At 47.7% G+C, this 23,081-nt stretch overlaps 1 long non-coding RNA gene across 4 annotated transcripts in view; it reads left to right on the top strand.

Moving 5' to 3' along the window:
- LOC147105612 (uncharacterized) overlaps positions 1-23,081 on the top strand; it is a 556,421-nt gene that overhangs the window by 251,393 nt on the left and 281,947 nt on the right. For all 4 annotated transcript variants that reach the window (XR_015081530.1, XR_015081529.1, XR_015081532.1 and 1 more), the window contains one exon: positions 11,287-11,427. This is a non-coding gene — a long non-coding RNA (uncharacterized LOC147105612). The remainder of the gene's footprint in view (positions 1-11,286; positions 11,428-23,081) is intronic.

Genomic DNA, 23,081 nt, shown 5'->3' with positions numbered 1-23,081 from the left:
GGCCAGTGTTGGGGACGCTATCTCGGACACTCCACTATCTCTCGGGCCGGTGTCGGGGACGCTATCTTGGGCGCTCCACTATCTCTCGGGCCGGTGTCGGGGCCGCTATCTCGGACGCTCCACTATCTCTCGGGCCAGTGTCGGGGACGCTCCACTATCTCTCAGGTTGGTGTCGGGGACGCTATCTTGGACGCTCCACTATCTCTCGGGCCGGCTTCGGGGACGCTATCTCGGACGCTCCAGTATCTCTCGGGGCAGTGTTGGGGACGCTATCTCGGACGCTCCACTATCTCTCGGGCCGGTTTCGTGGATGCTATCTCGGACGCTCCACTATCTCTCGGGCCGGTGGCGGAGACGCTATCTCGGACGCTCCACTATCTCTCGGGCCCGTGTCGGGGACGCTATCTCGGGCGCTCCACTATCTATCTGGCCGGTGTCGGGGACGCTATCTCGGACGCTCCACTATCTCTCAGGCCAGTGTCGGGGATGCTATCTCGGATGCTCCACTATCTCGCGGGCCGGTATCGGGAACGCTATCTCGGGCGCTCCACTATCTCACGGGCCGGTGTCGGGGACGCTATCTCGGATGCTCCACTATCTCTCGGGGTGGTATCGGGGATGCTATCTCGGACGCTCCACTATCTCTCGGGCCGATGTCGGGGACGCTATCTCGGAGGCTCCACTATCTCTCGGGCCGGTGTCGGGGACACTATCTCGGGCGCTCCACTATCTCTCGGGCCGGTGTCGGGGACACTATCTCGGGCGCTCCACTAGCTCTCGGGCCGGTGTTGGGGACGGTATCTCAGACACTCCACTATCTCTCGGGCCGGTGTCGGGGACGCTATCTCGGACGCTCCACTATCTCTCGGGCCGATGTCGGGGACACGATCTCGGAGGCTCCACTCTCTCTCGGGCCGGTGTCGGGGACACTATCTCGGGCGCTCCCCTATCTCTCGGGCCGGTGTCGGGGATGCTATCTTGGACGCTCCCCTATCTCTCGGGCCGGTGTCGGGGAAGCTACCTCGGACGCTCCACCATCTCTCGGGCCGGTGTTGGGGACGCTATCTCGGATGCTCCACTATCTCTTGGGCCCGTGTCGGGGACGCTATCTCGGGCGCTCCACTAGCTCTCGGGGTGGTTTCGGGGACGCTATCGCGGACACTCCTCTATCTATCGGGCTGGTGTCGGGGACGCTATCTCGGACGCTCCACTATCTATCGGGCCAGTGTTGGGGACGCTATCTCGGATGCTCCACTATCTATCGGGCCGGTGTTGGGGACGCTATCTCGGACGCTCCACTATCTCTCGGGCCGGTGTCGGGGACCGCTATCTCGGACACTCCACTATCTCTCGGGCCAGTGTCGGGGACGCAATCTCGGACGCTCCACTATCTGTCAAGTTGGTGTCGGGGACGCTATCTTGGACGCTCCACTATCTCTCGGGCCCGTTTCGGGGACGCTATCTCGGACGCTCCAGTATCTCTCGGGGCAGTGTTGGGGACGCTATCTCGGACGCTCCACTATCTCTCGGGCTGGTTTCGGGGATGCTATCTCGGACGCTCCACTATCTCTCGGGCCGGTTTCGGGGACGCTATCTCGGACGCTCCACTATCTCTCGGGCCGGTGGCGGAGCCGCTATCTCGGACGCTCCACTACCTCTCGGGCCGGTGTCGGGGACGCTATCTCGGACGCTCCACTATCTCTCGGGCCGGTGTCGGGGACACTATCTCAGATGCTCCACTATCTCTCGGGCTGGTGTCGGGGACGCTATCTCGGACGCTCCACTATCTCTCGGGCCCGTGTCGGGGACGCTATCTCGGGCGCTCCACTATCTATCTGGCCACTGTCGGGGACGCTATCTCGGACGCTCCACTATCTCTCAGGCCAGTGTCGGGGACGCTATCTCGGATGCTCCACTATCTCGCGGGATGGTATCGGGGACGCTATCTCGGGCGCTCCACTATCTCACGGGCCGGTGTCGGGGACGCTATCTCGGATGCTCCACTATCTCTCGGGGTGGTGTCGGGGACGCTATCTCGGACGCTCCACTATCTCTCGGGCCGGTGTCGAGGATGCTATCTCGGACGCTCCACCATCTCTCGGGCCCGTGTCGGGGACGCTATCTCGGACGCTCCACTATCTCTCGGGCCGATGTCGGGGACACTATCTCGGAGGCTCCACTATCTCTCGGGCCGGTGTCGGGGACACTATCTCGGGCGCTCCACTATCTCTCGGGCCGGTGTTGGGGATGCTATCTCGGACGCTCCACTATCTCTCGGGCCGGTGTCAGGGACGCTATCTCGGACGCTCCACTATCTCTCGGGCCGGTGTCGGGGACGCTATCTCGGATGCTCCACTATCTCTCGGGCCCGTGTCGGGGACGCTATCTTGGGCGCTCCACTGTCTCTCGGGGTGGTGTCGGGGACGCTATCTCGGACACTCCTTTATCTATCGGGCTGGTGTCGGGGACGCTATCTCGGACGCTCCACTATCTATCGGGCCAGTGTTGGGGACGCTATCTCGGACACTCTACTATCTCTCGGGCCGGTGTCGGGGACGCTATCTCGGGCGCTCCACTATCTCTCGGGCCGGTGTCGGGGCCGCTATCTCGGACGCTCCACTATCTCTCGGGCCAGTGTCGGGGACGCTATCTCGGACGCTCCACTATCTCTCGGGCCCGTGTCAGGGACGCTATCTCGGGCGCTGCAGTATCTCTCGGGCCGGTGTCAGGGACGCTATCTCGGACGCTCCACTTCCTCTAGGGCCAGTGTCGGGGACACTATCTCGGACGCTCCACTATCTCTCGGGCTGGTGTCGGGGACGCTATCTCGGACGCTCCAGTATCTCTCGGGCCCATGTCGGGGATGCTATCTCGGGCGCTCCACTATCTATCTGGCCGGTGTCGGGGACGCTATCTCGGACGCTCCACTATCTCTCAAGCTAGTGTCGGGGACGCTATTTAGGACGCTCCACTATCTCGCGGGCCGGTATTGTGGACGCTATCTCGGGCGCTCCACTATCTCACGGGCCGGTGTCGGGGACGCTATCTCGGATGCTCCACTATCTCTCGGGGTGGTGTCGGGGACGCTATCTCGGACGCTCCACTGTCTCTCGGGCCGGTGTCGGGGATACTATCTCGGACGCTCCACCATCTCTCGGGCCGGTGTCAGGGACGCTATCTCGGACGCCCCACTATCTATCGGGCCGGTGTCGGGGACGCTATCTCGGACGCTCCACTTCCTCTAGGGCCTGTGTCGGGGGCGCTATCTCGGACGCTCCACTATCTCTCGGGCCGGTGTCGGGGACGCTATCTCGGACGCTCCATTATCTCTCAGGACGGTGTCGGGGACGCTATCTCGGACGCTCCACTATCTCTCGGGGTTGTGTCGGGGACGCTATCTCGGACGCTCCACTATCTCTCGGGCCGGTGTCTGGGACGCTATCTCGGATGCTCCACTATCTCTCGGGCCAGTGTAGGGGACGCTATCTCGGGCCGGTGTTGGGGACGCTCTCTCGGATGCTCCACTATCTCTCGGGGTGGTGTCGGGGACGCTATCTCGGACGCTCCACTATCTCTCGGGCCAGTATCGGGGACACCATCTCGGACACTCCACTATCTCTCGGGCCGGTGTCGTGGACGTTATCTCGGACGCTCCAATATCAATCGGGCCGGTGTCGGGGACGCTATCTCGGGCGCTCCACTATCTCTCGGGCCAGTGTCGGGGACGCTATCTCGGACGCTCCACTATCTCTCAGGCCGATTTCGGGGACGCTATCTCGAGGGCTCCACTATCTCTCGGGCCTGTGTCGGGGACGCTATCTCGGACGCTCCACTATCTCTCGGGCCGGTGTCGGGGACCCTATCTCGGACGCTCCACTACCTCTCGGGGCCGGTGTTGGGGACGCTATCTCGGACGCTCCACTATCTCTCGGGGCCGGTGTCGGGGACGCTATCTCGGACGCTCCACTGTCTCTCGGGGCCAGTGTCGGGGACGCTATCTCGGATGCTCCACTATCTCTCGGGCTGGTGTCGGGGACGCTATCTCGGGCGCTCCACTATCTCTCGAGCCGGTGTCGGGGACGTTATCTCGGGCGCTCCACTATCTCTCGGGCCGGTGTCGGGGACGCTATCTCGGACGCTCCACTATCTCTCGGGTCAGTTTCGGGGACGCTATCTCGGACGCTCCACTATCTCTCGGGCCGGTGTCGGGGCCGCTATCTCGGACACTCCAGTATCTCTCGGGGCGGTGTCGGGGACGCTATCTCGGACGCTCCACTATGTCTCGGGCCGGTGTTGGGGACGCCATCTCAGACGCTCCACTTCCTCTCTGGGCCGTTCCGCCTTGCGCTTATGTGTTTCAGCACCCCCCCCTTCTGTTAAAGGGTCATAGTAACATAGAAGATAGGAGCAGGTGTAGGCCATTCGGCCCCTCGAGCTTGCTCCGCAATTCAATGCGATCATGGCTTTCTCCCCATACCCCTTGATCCCTTTAGCCTTAAGAAATATATCCAACTCCTTTACTGAATATATTTAATGAATTGGCCTCTAATGCCTTCTGTGGTAGAGAATTCCACAGGTTCATCGCTCTCTGTGTGAAGAAATTCCTCCTCACTTCTGACCTAAATGGCCTACCACTTATCCTTAGACTGTGACTCCTGGTTCTGGATTCTCCGACCATTGGGAACATTCTTCCTGCATCTAGTCTGTCCAGTCCTGTCAGAATTTTATAAGTTTCAATGAGATCCCCTCTCATTCTTCTAAACTCCAGCGAGTACAAGCCCAATCGATCCAATCTCTCCTCATAGGTCATTCCTGCTATCCCAGGTATCAGCCTGGTGAATCTTCGCTGAACTCCTTCCATGGCCAAAATATCCTTCCTCAGATAAGGCGACCAAAACTGCACACAATACTCAAGATGTGGTTTCACCAAGGCCCTGTACAACTGCAGCAAGACATCCTTGTTCCTGTACTCAAACCCTCTCGCTACGAAGGCCAACATACCATTTGCCTTCTTAACCGCCTGCTGCACCTGCATGCTTACCTTCAGCGACTGGTGCACAAGGACACCCAGGTCTCGTTGCACTTCCTCTTCTCCCAATTTTTGCCATTCAGATAATAATCTGCCTTCCTGTTTTTGCTACCAAAGTGGATAACCTCACATTTATCCACGTTATATTGCAACTGCCATGCTTCTGCCCAATCACCCAACCTGTCCAAATCATCCTGGAGTTTCTCGGCATCCTCCTCACAACACACATGCCCACCCAGCTTTGTATCATCTGCAAATTTGGAGATATTACATCTAGTTCCCTTGTCTAGATCATTAATATATATTGTGAATAGCTGGGGTCCAAGGACTGATCCCTGCGGTACCCCACTAGTCACTGCCTGCCACTCGGAAAAAGACCCGTTTATTCCAACTCTTTGCTTTCTGTCTGCCAACCAGTTCTCTACCCAAGTCAGTACCTTGCCCCCAATCCCATGTGCCTTAACTTTACATAGAAACATAGAAGATAGGAGCAGGAGTAGGCCATTCGGCCCTTCGAGCCTGCCCCACCATTCAATGAGATCATGGCTGATCATTCAAATTCAGTATCCTGTCCCTGCCTTCTCCCCATATCCCTTGATCGCTTTAGCCTTAAGAAATATATCCAACTCTTTCTTGAATATATTTAATGAACTGGCCTCCACCGCCCTCTGTGGCAGAGAATTCCACAGGTTCACCACTCTCTGGGTGAAGAAATTCCTCCTCATTTCAGTCCTAAATGCCCTACCCCTTATCCTTAGACTATGACCCCTGGTTCTGGACTCCCCGACCATCGGGAACATCCTTCCAGCATCTAGTCTGTCCAGGCCTGACAGAATTTTATAGGTTTCGATGAGATCCCCTCTCAATCTCCTAAACTCCAGTGAGTATAAGCCCAATCGACACAATCTCTCCTCATACGTCATTCCTGCCATTCCAGGTATCAGCCTGGTGAATCTTCGCTGCACTCCTTCCATGGCAAGAACGTCCTTCCTCAAATAAGGCGACCAAAACTGCACACAATACTCAAGGTGCGGTCTCACCAAGGCCCTGTACAACTGTAACACGCGAATCTCTTATGCGGGACCTTATCGAAAGGCTTCTGAAAGTCCAAATACACCACATTCACTGGTTCTCCCTTATCTATTTTACCAGTTACATCCTCAAAAAATTCCAGTAGATTAGTCAAGCATGATTTACCCTTTGTAAATCCATGTTGACTTTGTCCGATCCTGTGACTGTTTTCCAAGTGCTTTGCTAGTCCATCTTTTATAATGGACTCTAGCATTTTCCCCACTACCGATGTCAGGCTTACCGGTCTGTAATTCCCCGTTTTCTCTCTACCACTTTTTTTGAATAGTGGGGTAACATTAGCTACCCTCCAATCCATGGGTACTGTTCCAGATTCCATCGAATGTTGGAAGATGACCAGCAATGCATCTAATATTTCTAGGGCCACTTCCTTAAGTACCCTAGGATGTAGATTATCAGGCCCTGGGGATTTATCGGCCTTCAATCCTATCAATTTCCTTAACACCATTTCCCTGCAAATACTGATTTCTTTCAGTTCCTCCCTTTCATAAGACCCTATGTTCCCCGACATCTCTGGGCGGTCGGGATGCTGCAAGCTCTACAGGGCCTCTAATGGCCCACACAAGGCCACCAGGGCAGTGTGGTTCTGTGGCTGCAGCTTGGCACCGAGACGCGGTGCCGGGCTGCACGATGACAGCCACGGACCATGCCAAGGGCTGCCACGAAGAGCCGACCTGGAAGCCGGCCAAAAGAAGAAAATGGTGGCACGGATCGCAGCCACACCTCCCCTTTAAATACCGCCCCACCAGCAGAGTGTGGCCCACTTCGCGACCCGCAAGTCTGGCGTTGACATCGCCCATGGCAGCCTCGCGGGGTGCTTGCAGAATTTCTGCTATGGGTCGGTAAGGGGCCACGGTGGGGCGTGAAGGAGTCGCGTCGCTCAGCGATGACTTCATTGCCTACGGCACAGCAGCCCGGGGCGCGGCGCTATTGGCTAGCGCCTCAGCAGCGCCCCGCCAAATTTCCCAGGAGGCGCTATTATTGCCCCCCCTCGGGCGATAAGCCCTTTGCGCCCCATTAGCGCTCCCTGGAGACACTAATTGCAGGCACAAAGAGCCAAAGTTCGCCCAATGGTCTCAGTATTCAGGTTATTTAAATGCTCCTCATCTGTCATCTTCGTATGTGGAATAAATAGTTAAGACCCAGCAGTCAGATCGTCCTTGGCTAAATTACCATTTTATGGGAATGGGTTGGAGTTCAATGGCACATATCCAATTGAGATTAGCTGAAATATCCTGGTGAATTTGTACGTTACTTTGAGAGAGGGCGAGGCTGAGTTTGGGAGCTGGTGTTTTTTCCTGTGTCCTAAGCAGGGTTTTGTTGTTGATTGTACCACATGGGCCATCAAGATGCTAATATACAGCATCTGGATGCACCGTACTCACACTGACAAATGATTGAATCAATTTGCATAAGTAGCAAATAGCCCTCTGGGCTGGGAAAAGGGTTCAGATTAATAAAGAGGATGTAGTCACAACTTTCTACCTTTTTCAGCAGTAACAACGGTGTTGATTTTGCTATTCTTTCTTAGGGTGAACAAAGAGAATAAAGAACACAATTTTCTTTTATATCTCCTACAGCAAAACTGTGTTGAATTATTTTAATATCAGCCTATAGCAAGACCCCCAGTTACTAACAAGCTGCAATAAGGTTTTTATTTTCCCTTATTTTGCTTACATTATTTAGACACTGAGAAAAATTATGAGTAGAGTGTATAATGGAAGATAATTCATTAACTAATTTTGCTCACCAGTTTAGTCACTTCCACTTTTTCATTAATATCCAGAGCCACTGGTTTGGGAAAATATTAAGATTGGAAAAGGTAGCATGTAATTCACAGGCCCCAATTTTAACTGTGGGCACGTTTTCGGTGAGCGAGCAGCGGTGTGAGTTGGAAACTCACCTACAGCTCCAGAAATGAGACCTGGGGTATTTTAACTCCCGGGCCTCATTTAAATCCCGCCAGCCAAACTCCCACCCATTCCAGGAAGGAGGTCGGCGGGAAGCGGCAGAAATTCGCAGGGCCCGAGTGGCTTCGCCGACAGCTGGCAAGTGGCTGGATCGGCTGCCATGACATCCCGCAGGAGTCCTGCAATCAGGAGGGGGGGGGGCACGTGGGTTCGTGGCACAGAAGGCCTAAGACATCATTGGGATCCAACATGAGGAGACATTTTCTATGCAGCAAGTTGTTATGATCTGGAATGCGTTGCCTGAAAGGGCGGTGGAAGAAGATTCGACAGTAACTTTCAAAAGGGAATTAGATAAATACTTGGAAAGAAAAAAAATTGCAGGGTTATGGGGAAAGAGCAGGGTAGTGGGACTAATTGGATAGCCCTTTCAAAGAGCCAACACAGTCACGATGGCCCGAAAGGCCTCCTTCTGCGCTGTATGATTCTATGTTAAATAGGCGCCCCTGCTGACTTTGGGCGGGTGTCCCTGCTGCCTGCTCAGGACAGCTGGTGAAAAACCTGTCAACTCGTTGTGACTTCCAACATGCCCATTTTCCACTGGGCATGTTGGCTTAAAATCGCTCCTGATTTATGGGGTATATGGTATGATAAAAAATGATGTTGCAGTTTTGCTTACCACAGTTGCAAAATTACCTTTAATTCTTAAGTTCCTCTCTGCTCTCTATCCTGTGATTTCAAAGGAAGCCAAAGGTTTCAAATTCCCAGGTCCTCCTCCCATGCATGTTTGCTTCCCTCTGTTGTATCAGAGGGGGCGTGGCCAGGGAACAGGGACTCCCAGGGCAGGAATATCCTCGGTTCCACCCTGCCAGAAGATTAGCAGCTGATACATCAGGTGAAAGGAGGCACAATAGTCATTGGAGGGAAACATGGTTTTAGGCTTGAACCGATGAAGAGATTCACAAACTGCAGGTGAAATGTGTGTTTACAAGTTTTTACAATGGGGCCTTAAATGGGTTTTTTCTGCCAGGACTTCTGAGGTGGCAGTTATCAGAAGGCCTCCATCGCATACCCACCCCACTGCTCTGGCAGGTGCCCAGGATGCGGGCACTTGACATTTTTATACAAGACAGGGAATCTCCCCAGACCTGGATCATCACATGGGTTCATTGTTGGAGGCTCTCAGCAGACCAATCCCGGCATTTACACCGGGAACAAAGGCTGGCGGATTTTTACCGCCCTATCCCCATATCCCTTGATTCCCTTAGTGCCCAAAAATCTATCGATCTCTGTCTTGAATATACTCAGCGGGGGGAATTTTCCCAGCCCTGGGGAGGTGGGCATGGAGGCGGGACTGCCAGGAAAATGGCAGAAACTGGGAGCGGGCACTGAACCCGCTCCCAACCCACCTCAATGCAGGGACCCGTCTGCTCGGGACGGGAAGGGGATTAGAGCCAATTAACTGCCTGTTAACAGGTAGTTAACAGGCAGTTTTGTGGACTTCCCGATGGCTGCGAACCTCGCCAGGGTCAGCAAGGCGAGCAGTGGGTCTGCGGGGGTAAGAGGGATCGAAAAGTCCACTGTGAAGGTGAGTGATGAGAGGTGAGTGTTAAGTGTTAGAAAAAGTTTACTTACCTTTGCTTCTTCCTGCAGGCTTCAACCCTTAGGGATCCAGAGGTGCCTCATCTCAACGGCAGAGATGACAGAATGGCTGCTGCATTCTCAGATGCAGCAGCCATCTGATTTCTGCTGAGGAAAGAGGTTTTGGTGAGTCTTTGTGCAAGGGCTCACCTTAGAACAGAGATTGTTAGTGTTTGACAGCTTCTCAAAGCTGTCAAACGCTGACAATTCATATGCCAAAATTTTCGACAGATGAAACGTCATACGCTGACGTCCTCTGTCACTGGCTTTCTCTTAATTGGCCAGTAAGCCCGCAGGGTGGGCTTAACAAAGTCAATCAAGGAAAAATAGCGTGGGTTGACCGGACGTCATTAGGGGCGGGACTGAAACCCAACAACCAGCAGTCCCGCCCCCAACGTGCCCCCATTGACAAAATCCAGCCCGAAGACTGAGCATCCACAGCCCTCTGAGGTAGAAAATTCCAAAGACCCTCTGAGTGAAGAAATTTCTCCTCATCTCAGTCCTAAAAGGCCGATCCCTTATCCTGAAAGTATGACCACTAGTTCCAGACTCTCCAGCCAGGGGAAACAGCCTCTCAGCCTCTACCCTGTCAATGTGAGCATGTTGTTTTCATTGCCATTTTATACATTTCAATGAGATCACCGCTCATTCTTCTAAACTCCAGAGAATATAGGCCTATTCTACTCAATCATTCCTCAGAGAACAGCCCTCTCATCCCAGGAATCAATCTAGTGAACCTTCGTTGCACTCCCTCTAAGGCAATTATATCCATTCTTAGGTAAGGAGACCAAAACTGTGCACAGCACTCCAGGAGTGGTCTCACCAAGGCTCTGTATAATTGCAGAAAGACTTCCTTACTCTTATACTCCAACCTCCTTGCAATAAAGGCTAACATACCATTAGCCATCCTAATTGCTTGATGTACCTGCGTGTTAACTTTCTGTGATTCTTGTACAAGGACACCCACGTCCCTCTGCATACCAACATTTACTAGTCTCTCACCTTTTAAAATATATTCTGCTTTTCCATTCTTTCTCCCAAAGTGGATAAATTCACACTTCCCCACATTATACTTCATCTGCCACCTTCTTGCCCAATCACTTAACCGGTCTATATCCCTTTGCAGCTTCATTATGTTCTCCTCACAGCTTACTTTCCCCCTAGCTTTGTATCGTCAGCAAACTTTTGTTTAAAATTCGACAGCGCAATGTGAAACCACAGATCATTGTTTACAATTTAGAAGATTTCAAAAATACATTTAAAAAAACGTGTAAGATTTGTGCTCTTCTACTTAATGGAAGTGTGCACCTGGGATACAGAGGGCGTACTCACGCTGGAACACCCATGTCAGGGGACAGTGAACAGTGAACCTAAAGAATGAATAAAATTCTTCTCATCATTGCTTAGCTGATCAAGGGAACTATGTGATCTTGCAAATTTAAAGATGTTATCTTCTACAATGCACTGCACCAGACTATTTACTTTACTAGGGAAAATAATTACAAAAGATGGCAGGGATTTAAACCAGTTGATGTATGCCCATATTGTATAATTGTATAGAGAGATTACAAGATCAAGGATTGCTCGATGCTGTGCTTATTTTGATTTTCTTCTGTGTAGCAGTAATAACAGAATGGAAGTAACAGTCCCAAAGGAATCAAAGCAGTGTTTGCCAGGCCAGAGGCTCCTGGCACACCCCCAGGTTGAGTGGACCACTGAAGGGCCTGGGCTGAATATAGAAGAACCCACTGCATTCCCCAGGTAGGACTACTCTAAAGTTAAAAAATAATCTTTGCTCTGCACCACATACAAGATCCAGCCACAAGTGTATCATGAAAATGTGTGTCTCTGCATATGTATAACTTGCAATTATACATGACTGTCGTGTTATATCGTATGTCGCATAAGTTTGAGGTTGTAGGTGGAAATGATTAATATTGTGAAATACAAAAGGGGTATCATTTCCTCTGTTAATGACATTTGTTTTTTCTGACAGTTTAATAAAAGATTTTGGGGTTGAATTTCTGCGAGAGATTTCCCACCGTCCACTGTAACTTCAGCGGATGATCCGTGCAAACCTCGAAGAACCGGTGTTGAGGTCATTTATGCCGTTTCTGCAGATCATCTGGTGAATTTATGGCGGACGATCGAGAGAACTCCCATGGAAAATAGTAGCATTTCACTTCACCTTTACAAAGAGGAAAAATCCGTACTGTCTGCGTTTGTTGCTGTGTCTTGAACCCACTTCTAACTGAAATTTCAGTCCCACGTGGCCTACTTTTAAATTGTAGTGCCAAAAGGGTTGTCTGTTTGTAAGATTTAAACTTGTATTAAGATAGCACCCTTGGGTTAACATTGCCTAAAATCAGAGTCAAACAGTGGTCAGCATGTTGTGTAGTTCTCCATGGACACCAAAACATGATGAAAATTAGGAATCAAAATGCCACAGTCTGGCTTCTTTAGAATAACAAATGTAAAGTCTGACTGCCAAACTCTGTCAGTTGGATGTTTTACAGAAGTTAAAGCCTAAATACTAAATGAATACTCACGCTATTAACAATCACAGCTCTGTGATGAGCTCACACAGGATACATTTATATTTGAACTCCATTCCACTGCACATTGTTAGTTCTGACTTTTGTAAAGAACTACATACGCCTCCTTAAATTATACAGGGCGTGCTGCCTGCTCCTCCTCAAATTATACAGGGCGTGCTGCATACTCCTCCTTAAATTATACAGGGCGTGCTGCCTACTCCTGATTGAATTATACAGGGCGTGCTGCATACTCCTCCTTAAATTATACAGGGCGTGCTGCCTACTCCTCATTGAATTATACAGGGCGTGCTGCATACTCCTCCTTAAATTATACAGGGCGTGCTGCCTACTCCTCATTGAATTATACAGGGCGTGCTGCATACTTCTTAAATTATACAGGGCGTGCTGCCTACTCCTTATTGAATTATACAGGGCGTGCTGCATACTCCTTATTGAATTAGACAGGGCGTGCTGCATACTCCTTATTGAATTATACAGGGCGTGCTGCATACTTCTTAAATTATACAGGGCGTGCTGCATACTCCTCCTTAAATTATACAGGGCGTGCTGCCTACTCCTCCTTAAATTATACAGGGCGTGCTGCCTACTCCTCATTGAATTATACAGGGCGTGCTGCATACTCCTTATTGAATTATACAGGGTGTGCTGCATACTCCTCCTTAAATTATACAGGGCGTGCTGCATACTCCTTATTGAATTATACAGGGCGTGCTGCATACTCCTTATTGAATTATACAGGGCGTGCTGCATACTCCTTATTGAATTATACAGGGCGTGCTGCATACTCCTTATTGAATTATACAGGGCGTGCTGCATAATCCTTATTGAATTATACAGGGTGTGCTGCATACTCCTTATTGAATTATACAGGGCGTGCTGCATACTCCTTATTGAATTATACAGGGCGTGCTGCATAATCCTTATTGAATTATACAGGGCGTGCTGCATAATCCTTATTGAATTATACAGGGTGTGCTGCATACTCCTTATTGAATTATACAGGGCATGCTGCATACTCCTTATTGAATTATACAGGGCGTGCTGCATACTCCTTATTGAATTATACAGGGCGTGCTGCATACTCCTTATTGAATTATACAGGGCGTGCTGCATACTCCTTATTGAATTATACAGGGTGTGCTGCATACTCCTTATTGAATTATACAGGGCATGCTGCATACTCCTTATTGAATTATACAGGGCGTGCTGCATACTCCTTATTGAATTATACAGGGCGTGCTGCATACTCCTTATTGAATTATACAGGGCGTGCTGCATACTCCTTATTGAATTATACAGGGCGTGCTGCATACTCCTTATTGAATTATACAGGGCGTGCTGCATACTCCTTATTGAATTATACAGGGCGTGCTGCATACTCCTTATTGAATTATACAGGGTGTGCTGCATACTCCTTATTGAATTATACAGGGCGTGCTGCATACTCCTTATTGAATTATACAGGGCGTGCTGCATAATCCTTATTGAATTATACAGGGTGTGCTGCATACTCCTTATTGAATTATACAGGGCGTGCTGCATACTCCTTATTGAATTATACAGGGCGTGCTGCATACTCCTTATTGAATTATACAGGGCGTGCTGCATACTCCTTATTGAATTATACAGGGCGTGCTGCATACTCCTTATTGAATTATACAGGGCATGCTGCATACTCCTTATTGAATTATACAGGGCATGCTGCATACTCCTTATTGAATTATACAGGGTGTGCTGCATACTCCTTATTGAATTATACAGGGCGTGCTGCATACTCCTTATTGAATTATACAGGGCGTGCTGCCTACTCCTTATTGAATTATACAGGGTGTGCTGCATACTCCTTATTGAATTATACAGGGCGTGCTGCCTACTCCTTATTGAATTATACAGGGCATGCTGCATACTCCTCCTTAAATTATACAGGGCGTGCTGCATACTCCTTATTGAATTATACAGGGTGTGCTGCCTACTCCTTATTGAATTATACAGGGCGTGCTGCATAATCCTTATTGAATTATACAGGGTGTGCTGCCTACTCCTTATTGAATTATACAGGGCGTGCTGCATAATCCTTATTGAATTATACAGGGCGTGCTGCATACTCCTTATTGAATTATACAGGGCATGCTGCATACTCCTTATTGAATTATACAGGGCATGCTGCATACTCCTTATTGAATTATACAGGGCGTGCTGCCTACTCCTTATTGAATTATACAGGGTGTGCTGCATAATCCTTATTGAATTATACAGGGCGTGCTGCCTACTCCTTATTGAATTATACAGGGTGTGCTGCATACTCCTTATTGAATTATACAGGGCGTGCTGCCTACTCCTTATTGAATTATACAGGGCATGCTGCATACTCCTCCTTAAATTATACAGGGCGTGCTGCATAATCCTTATTGAATTATACAGGGTGTGCTGCCTACTCCTTATTGAATTATACAGGGCGTGCTGCATAATCCTTATTGAATTATACAGGGCGTGCTGCATACTCCTTATTGAATTATACAGGGCATGCTGCATACTCCTTATTGAATTATACAGGGCGTGCTGCATACTCCTTATTGAATTATACAGGGTGTGCTGCATACTCCTTATTGAATTATACAGGGCGTGCTGCATACTCCTTATTGAATTATACAGGGCGTGCTGCATACTCCTTATTGAATTATACAGGGCGTGCTGCATACTCCTTATTGAATTATACAGGGTGTGCTGCATACTCCTTATTGAATTATACAGGGCGTGCTGCCTACTCCTTATTGAATTATACAGGGTGTGCTGCCTACTCCTTATTGAATTATACAGGGTGTGCTGCATACTCCTTATTGAATTATACAGGGTGTGCTGCATACTCCTCCTTATTGAATTATACAGGGCATGCTGCATACTCCTTATTGAATTATACAGGGCATGCTGCATACTCCTTATTGAATTATACAGGGCGTGCTGCATACTCCTTATTGAATTATACAGGGCGTGCTGCATACTCCTTATTGAATTATACAGGGCATGCTGCATACTCCTCCTTAAATTATACAGGGCGTGCTGCATAATCCTTATTGAATTATACAGGGCATGTTTGAAGACTTGCGCTCCAGAACTAGCCGTGCCTCTAGCCAAGCTGTTCCAGTACAGCTACAGCACTGGCAACTACCCGACAATGTGGAAAATTGCCCAGGTATGTCCTGTTCACAAAAAGCAGGACAAATCCAATCCGACCAATTACTGCCCCATCAGTCTACCCTCAATCATCAACAAAATGATGGAAGGTGTTGTCAACAGTGCTATTAAGCAGGACTTACTCACCAATAACCTGCTCACTGATGGTCAGTTTGGATTTTGTCTGGACCACTCAGTTCCAGACCTCAGTACAACCTTGGTCCAAATATGGACAAAAGAGCTGAATTCCAGAGGTGAGGCACGAATGAATGCCCTTGACACCAAGGTGCCCTAATAAAACTGAAGTCAATGGGAATTAAGGGGAGTACTCTCCATTGGCTGGAGTCATACCTAGCAGAAAGGAAGATGGTTGTGGTTGTTGGAGGCCAATCATCGCAGCCCCAGAACATCGCTGCAGGAGTTCCTCTGGGCAGTGTCCTAGGCCCAACATTCTTCAGCTGCTTCATCAATGATCTTCCCGGCATCATAAGGTCAGAAGTGGGGATGTTCGCTGATGATTGCACAGTGTTCAGTTCCATTCACAACTCCTCAGATAATGAATCAGTCCGTGCCCATATGCAGCAAGACCTGGATGACATTCAGGCTTAGGCTGATGTGTGGCATGAATGTTACTTGCCACTTAAGTGCCAAGCAATGACCATCTCCAACAAGAGAGAGTCTAACCACCACCCCTTGATATTCAACAGCATTACCATTGCCGAATCCCCCTCCATCAACAACCTGGGGGGTCACCATTGATCAGAAACTTAACTGGACGAGCCACCTAAATACTGTGGCTACAAGAGCAGGTCAGAGGCTGGGTATTTTGTAGTGAGTGCCAAAGCCTTTCCAGCATCTACAAGGCACAAGTAAGGAGTGTCATGGAATACTCACCACTTGTTTGGATGAGTGCAGCTCCAACAACACTCAAGAAGCTCAACTCCATCCAGGACAAAGCAGCCCGCTTAATTGGCACCACATCCACCACCTTAAACATTCAGTCCCTCCACCACCGGTGCACCGTGGCTGCAGTGTGTACCATCTGCAAGATGTACTGCAGCAACTCGCCAAGCCTTCTTCGGCAGCACCTCCCAAACCTGCGACCTCTACCGCCTAGAAGGACAAGGGCAGTAGGTGCTTGGGAACACCACCACCTCCAAGTTCCTCTTCAAGTCACACACCATTCTGACTTGGAAATATATTGCCATTCCTTCATTGTCGCTGGGTCCAAATGCTGGAACTCCCTCCTTAGCAATACTGTGGGAGTACCTTCAACACACGGACTGCCACGTTTCAAGAAGGCGGCTCACCACCACCTTCTCAAGGGCAATTAGGGATGGGCAATAAATGCTGGCCTTGACAGCGATGCCCACATCCCATGAACGACTTTTTAAAAAAATGTTGCAGGCTCCTTATTGATTTATACAGTGCATGCTGCATATCACTCGTTGTATCGTACAGGACATGCTGACTAACCCTCATTGAATTTTACAGGGCATGCTGTAAATGCCACCTTGAATTACATGGCACATGGTGTATCTCTCATTGAATTTCAAGACACACTAGTGGTTCTGATAATGCACTAACTTCTGAGAGCAAATTGATAATGATGTTTTATTGTAAACATATTTTCGTACCCTTAATTGTGAGCATGTTGTTTCCATTGCTATTTAAAAAGTGTATAACAGAAGTTGGTTGCATTGTTGCTGATGACAAATGACAGTGGACTGTGACACAGAATATCACTTTTGTGATGTAGAATTTGGAATAGGCCTATGTTTACATAGAAACATAGAAGATAGGAGCAGGAGTAGGCCATTCGGCCCTTCGAGCCTGCTCCGCCATTCAATGAGATCATGGCTGATCATCCAAATTCAGTACCCTGTCCCTGCCTTCTCCCCATATCCCTTGATCCCTTTAGCCTTAAGAAATATATCCAACTCCTTCTTGAATATATTTAATGAATTGGCCTCCACTGCCTTCTGTGGCAGAGAATTCCACAGGTTCACCACTCTCTGGGTGAAGAAATTCCTCATCTCAGTCCTAAATGGCTTACCCCTTATCCTTAGACTATGACCCCTAGTTCTGGACTCCCCAGCCATCGGGAACATCCTTCCTGCATCTAGTCTGTCCAGGCCTGACAGAATTTTATAGGTTTCGATGAGATCCCCTCTCAATCTTCTAAACTCCAGTGAGTGCAAGCCCAATCGACCCAATCTCTCCTCATACGTCATTCCTGCCATCCCAGGTATCAGCCTGGTGAATCTTCGCTGCACTCCTTCCATGGCAAGAACATCCTTCCTCAGATAAGGCGACCAAAACTGCACACAATACTCAAGGTGCGGTCTCACCAAGGCCCAAGTTTAGCGGAAATATATTTCATGGAGACTAGCAGGTGCGTTGGAAAGAGGTAAAAGAAGGGAAAAGACTTGCATTTTTAACTATAAGACTGTAACTCAGTTGAGGAATTCTAAAGATGTCAGAAGCTGTGAGAGCATAGCTGAGAATTCCCTCTTCAAGCTTTTATTTTATTTATTATATATTGACAATTTCAACATCTTTCTTTTAATTGTGCATTTCTGTAATGCTGGTGTATTCACAACTTCTGGGTTAATCAGGAATTTAATTATGCTACCAAAAATTTAAAGTAATGTTACATAATATGTCCTGACTGCAAAACTGTAGGCAATTCAGAAGAGTGTGTAGCCACGTGTCTGGATTAGGATAACAGGACATTTACTGTGAAGTACTTATTGCAAATCACTTCTATTACAGTACACTTTCCTACTATTTTAGACACTTGTGCCAAAGCTCCCCAATAAATTATACTGTCACACAGCTTATTAATTTGATAAAATACTTTAGATTTATGTATTGGCACAGTATGGAACTACCCAAAGAGTTTAATGATTACAATCGTTCCACAGTTGTACATCTTGGCAGATAACTGTTTACAGGGGGTAGAAAATGGAGTAGACTGCAGAAATATATGGACTGAAAGAAAATAAATTCACCATATTTGTGAAAATCTGTTTAGATTAAATGAATTGAGATTTATTAGGTACTAAAAGTGAGAATTCAATATATTTAGATTTAATTATTTTTTTTAAAAGTATTTACAAAGTTAAACCCAGACTATTATTAAAACCAAAGAATGCAACTCTATATGGCAACAGTTCTTGTTTCTCAGCATAGGTGGAGTTACCTGTCATCTTATTGAGTAGATGCCTTTACATCGCGGGCCATTCTGTCAGTTGTATTATGTGAATACAATGGATGCAACATTACTATTAGGTCACTACAATATCAGGCATTAGACAGATTCATCACTACAAAAAAGGCTCTTCCCCATAGACCCACCCACCCTTGCACCTACCCATAGACAAGCTTGGCTCCAATTGCTGCTCCATTAGGAATTCGCAACCAGGTAATTTATTTTAATCTTTGTTGTTGCAGTTCCAGCTACAAGATGGCAGTCACTTGTCTGCTTTTTAACATTACAGCAGCAAAGTCAACAGCTGCATATTGATGCTCATAAAAAGGGATTGGTTACCCTAACTTTAACTAACCCCTACTTGACAAAAGTCAGGTGTCTGGAAATCAACTCATAACTGTCCAATTTGGATCATTTTTTTATTTTCAATTTGTTGGATCCCTGCATGAATTGGTTATAGGTTTAATTGATATAAACAATATGGTAAATTCACTGATCCCCTGCTCCCATGGAGACTACACTTGACAGGAGTGTAGGTCCGAGACATATCTACAACACTGTGGAGCCAGTTCTCCAATGCACACACTCTTGGGGTAAATTCCCTGCTGTGAGCTCAGGATCAATGAATTTACCCTCATATGCAGATTGTTTTTGGGTGCGATGCTGCTGTATTTGGATAGGAACTAGCTTACAAATTGTTCTTGAACAAGAATATTCAATTTGGATCAATTCCTACATTTCCATATTACCCTGCCTTGGTTTTGTTTGGATTTGGCCAACACACATTCCCAGCAGCATAAAGTGCATCATTCATTATTTGACTATTCTAGGTGATAGTGGCTGTAAAAAAAAATTCCAATGCTTCAGAAGGTGTATAACAAAAAACTAGTGAATGAATCCAAATCCAAGTTTCAGATTTCAAGCTCTGAAAAATTAAAATAAATGCTGGTTTAATAAACTGAGATAATGGCCCCGATATTTATGGGGAGGTGGGCTGGGGGTGGGGGAAAGCAGAGAGGAGGTTGGGAGAGAGCGTGTGGGTGGTGGTTTGAAGACATCGCTAGTCGGGGGTGGGGTCGGATCGCAGGGAGGGTCGTTGGATCGAAGAGAGGAAGGCAGATCGTGGCAGGTTAGCTTGGGGGTGGGAGGGAAGCACTCCTGCTCCTCCTGGCCCACAAGCAGTGCTGGAAAGGCACCTGCTGGGTCCGGCGGTTCTCCTTCCCTTCAGCTGCCGGGTTTCCTGAGCCCTGGGAAACCCAGCCCACAGCCATTAAATATAAAAGTCTGTTAAAATTTGAGGCACACTGCCTCATTAACATTTTTAAATATCTGATCTGCTGCTTGAGAGCAGGTTAGTTACCTGCCCCCCAACCTACCTCCGTTAAAACCGATGGTGAAGGCAGGTTGGGGTCGGGTTTCAGATTTTTGACATTTTAACTTACCCTCCACCCCCTGGACCTTTTCCGCCATGGGGGTTAAAATTCCCCCCCCCCATTAGGGCAGATCCTCTGAGTTCATCCCCCCAGTAAGGTACCTCATGTGCTGCCATTGCAAAGTCAAAGGATGCTCGTGGGGACAAGGAATCACACTGCAGCCTCAGGACATCTACCTGTTTATGTGCACACAACAGATGGTTTTTCAAAAGTATAGCAAAACACTTATCTCCTGAATAATGGGGAAGCAAAGTTAGCCATCCAAAGAACCTTTCTCACATCCTTCGTAGATGCACCCTGCGTATATTTCCAGTCATATAGCCCAAGAAACTGTCTCTCATGGCCAGTTATAAGGTGATCATTTGTACATCTGGACTTTCACCTAAAACTTAGAATAGTTCAGTTCAGAAAAGCACCAGTACAAAATGAAGCATGACGTGGTCAAGGATTTTATCATTTTGGGTTAATTTCTTAAGAGCACTTTGGATTCCCTGATGTCTGTTCTTAAAAAAAAAGCTGCCATATGTGGCCTGAGAATTCACCATTGTGAGCCCATTGCCTGTTAGCCACAGCTGCATATTGATGAAAGCAGTCCTTTGAGGATGGAAGAATTTACCACTAGTAGCTGTCTTATTTAGGTTGACACTGTCTCAGGTGTGCTACAATGTCTACAAACAGCCTGGGAGATCAGTGGCGACAGATGAGGTTACAGCGGAAGCACCATTCGATTAATAGTGCGGAGTGATCTCTGATTCTGATGGCCAACAAAATCAAAGTTCAAGGACAGGGCAAATCAAATTTAGCTGATTTGGATGTTGGACTGCAGCAACAGGAACCTTAAGAGGCGTCTAATTTCAAGCAGAAGGAATTAGAGGGCTGGACATGTGGCGCAAAGGATTCCCTTCATTGTATCTATTTTAGTTGGAAACAGAAATTTAAAAAGAGGAAAAGACTAAAAAGTGGGAGCCACAGAATAGAAAAATCAAAACAGAAAGACAAGTCTGTGAGCTAATCATAAATTGCAGGACCTATTAGAATATAAGATGACATTTTATATTTTTATATTATAGTCAGACATGGACTAATATGAAATGGGACAGAACAGGATTTAGCTTGGAGAGGTGATTTGCTGAGGTTGTACACATTTCCCCTCAGATACTAGCTAATTAAATTTACAAATTCTAAGAAAAATTTACAGAGATTCGAATAGTAAGTATTCTAGTAAGGAACAATAAATTGAATTACAGTTCCCTAAAACCTCACAATTTAATGAGAATTTTTGAAGATATCGGTAATTAATTTGTGTTTAATGTTAATTAAATGGGATGGTTCTTGTGAAACTCAAGATATCTGCCTTTACTAATTTTAGGAAATCATAGGGAGATTTGCAAAAGTATTGTTGTTATGAAAGCAAATGCGACAGCTATCCTGTACCAACAATGTCCAACAAGCAGCAATGAATTAAATGAATTAAATGAATGATTCTTTGGGGGATTGGTTCAGGGAGGAATATTCCCCGGGATACTGGGAGAACTCTCTGCTCTTTGAATAATGCCATGGGATTTTTAACATCCACCTAGACAGGCAGATGGGACCTTACTTTAATGTCTAATCCAAGAGAACTTTAATGTCTAATCCAAGAGAACACATGAGATGTTATGCGGAGGCTGACTCCACAATATTGGTGTTTTGTGTTACCTGGATAACGTGAGAGACATATGACAGATCGGCACTAAATTTAAGCCCTGCCTAATAGCACGTGTCAGATACTTTGAATGTACTTGATCCCTCATCTGCATAATTTATTCAGGCGAGAGAACCAGCATCAACTTTCTATACTCCATTCAATCTCCAGAATTACCTAAATCAATGCCTCCAAACAGCCTATTTTAGTTACCTGTCACAAGTTTAGTCTAAATTGTTAGTCTTATAATGGAGTTTTTTGAGGATTATGGAATGTAGTGATACGGGAAATACAGCTCATGTGTATATGGACTTTCAAAAGGCATTTGATAAGGTGTCACATAACAAGGTTTACTGATAAAATAAAGGCACATAGTATTAAAAAGAATGTGGCAGTGTGGGTATGAAGTTGGTTGATGAACAGAAGAGATTAATGGATGTTTTCAGACTGGAGAGATGTAAACAGTGAAGTCCCCCCAGGGTCAGTGTTGGGACCATTGCTCTTCTCAATATATACATCTACATGATCTGCACTTGAGTATTTGGGGGGGGGGCAATATCAAAATTTGAAGATGACACAAAAATAGGGTGCATGGTTAATGGTGAAGGGACTGTTTGGGACTTCAGGAGGAAAGTAGTAGATTGATGACAGATGAAATTTAATACAGACAATTGTGAGATCGTGACCTATAAATTCATTTGTGCCGCACACGTTATACATGCGGAAAACTAGCGCCAAGGCATCCAATATGGCAGGCTCACATTCTGTGCTGGGAGTTCACCGCCTGCCATATTGGTTCCTGTATAGGCGTTCAGGGCCCACGTCTGAAACAGGCTCTTTGCTTATTCCAATAGGCCCCTGTTTGAGGCCTCCTCAAACCTTTGTTTGTGACGGACTGCAGAATGCGGCATATATGCTGTGGTCAGTATTGGCAGCCGCTTGGCAGCCAAACCAGCTGACCTTAAAGGGACCGTTGGAGGCTGCCTCACCAAAGGTAAGTTTTAAATTTACCGCGTTGTGCTGCCGGGAGGTGCAGGAGTGCTCCTCCCGTCTCCACATTAAATGCTGCCAGCCTCCACTCCCAATTGTCCCTTCCCCCTGGACTCTGCTTACTGCCTCGGCCAGCATGCGAGCCGGCCGATCTTTGTTCTGCCTGGAAGCAGCGAGTTGCCTGTGGTGCCGGGGCCGGGACCAGCGCCCGCAGCTCGATGAGAGGAATCAAACGAGGCCGGCGGAACAATTGTGCTTTGTTTTACCAAGGTGCATGCAGTTTGCGCTGCACTGGGATGACGCCCCGATTCAATTTCTAGGCCCATGTGTTTTAGGAGGAAGAATAAGAAGACATATACACTAAA

This window comes from Somniosus microcephalus, chromosome 17 (genome assembly GCF_052327205.1).
Source record: "Somniosus microcephalus isolate GS21.2 chromosome 17, FLI_Smic_1.0, whole genome shotgun sequence".
In the NCBI taxonomy this organism is placed as follows: Eukaryota; Metazoa; Chordata; class Chondrichthyes; order Squaliformes; family Somniosidae; genus Somniosus; species Somniosus microcephalus.
Note: the sequence above shows the minus strand (reverse complement) of the source record. Positions and strands in the feature narration are given on the sequence as shown.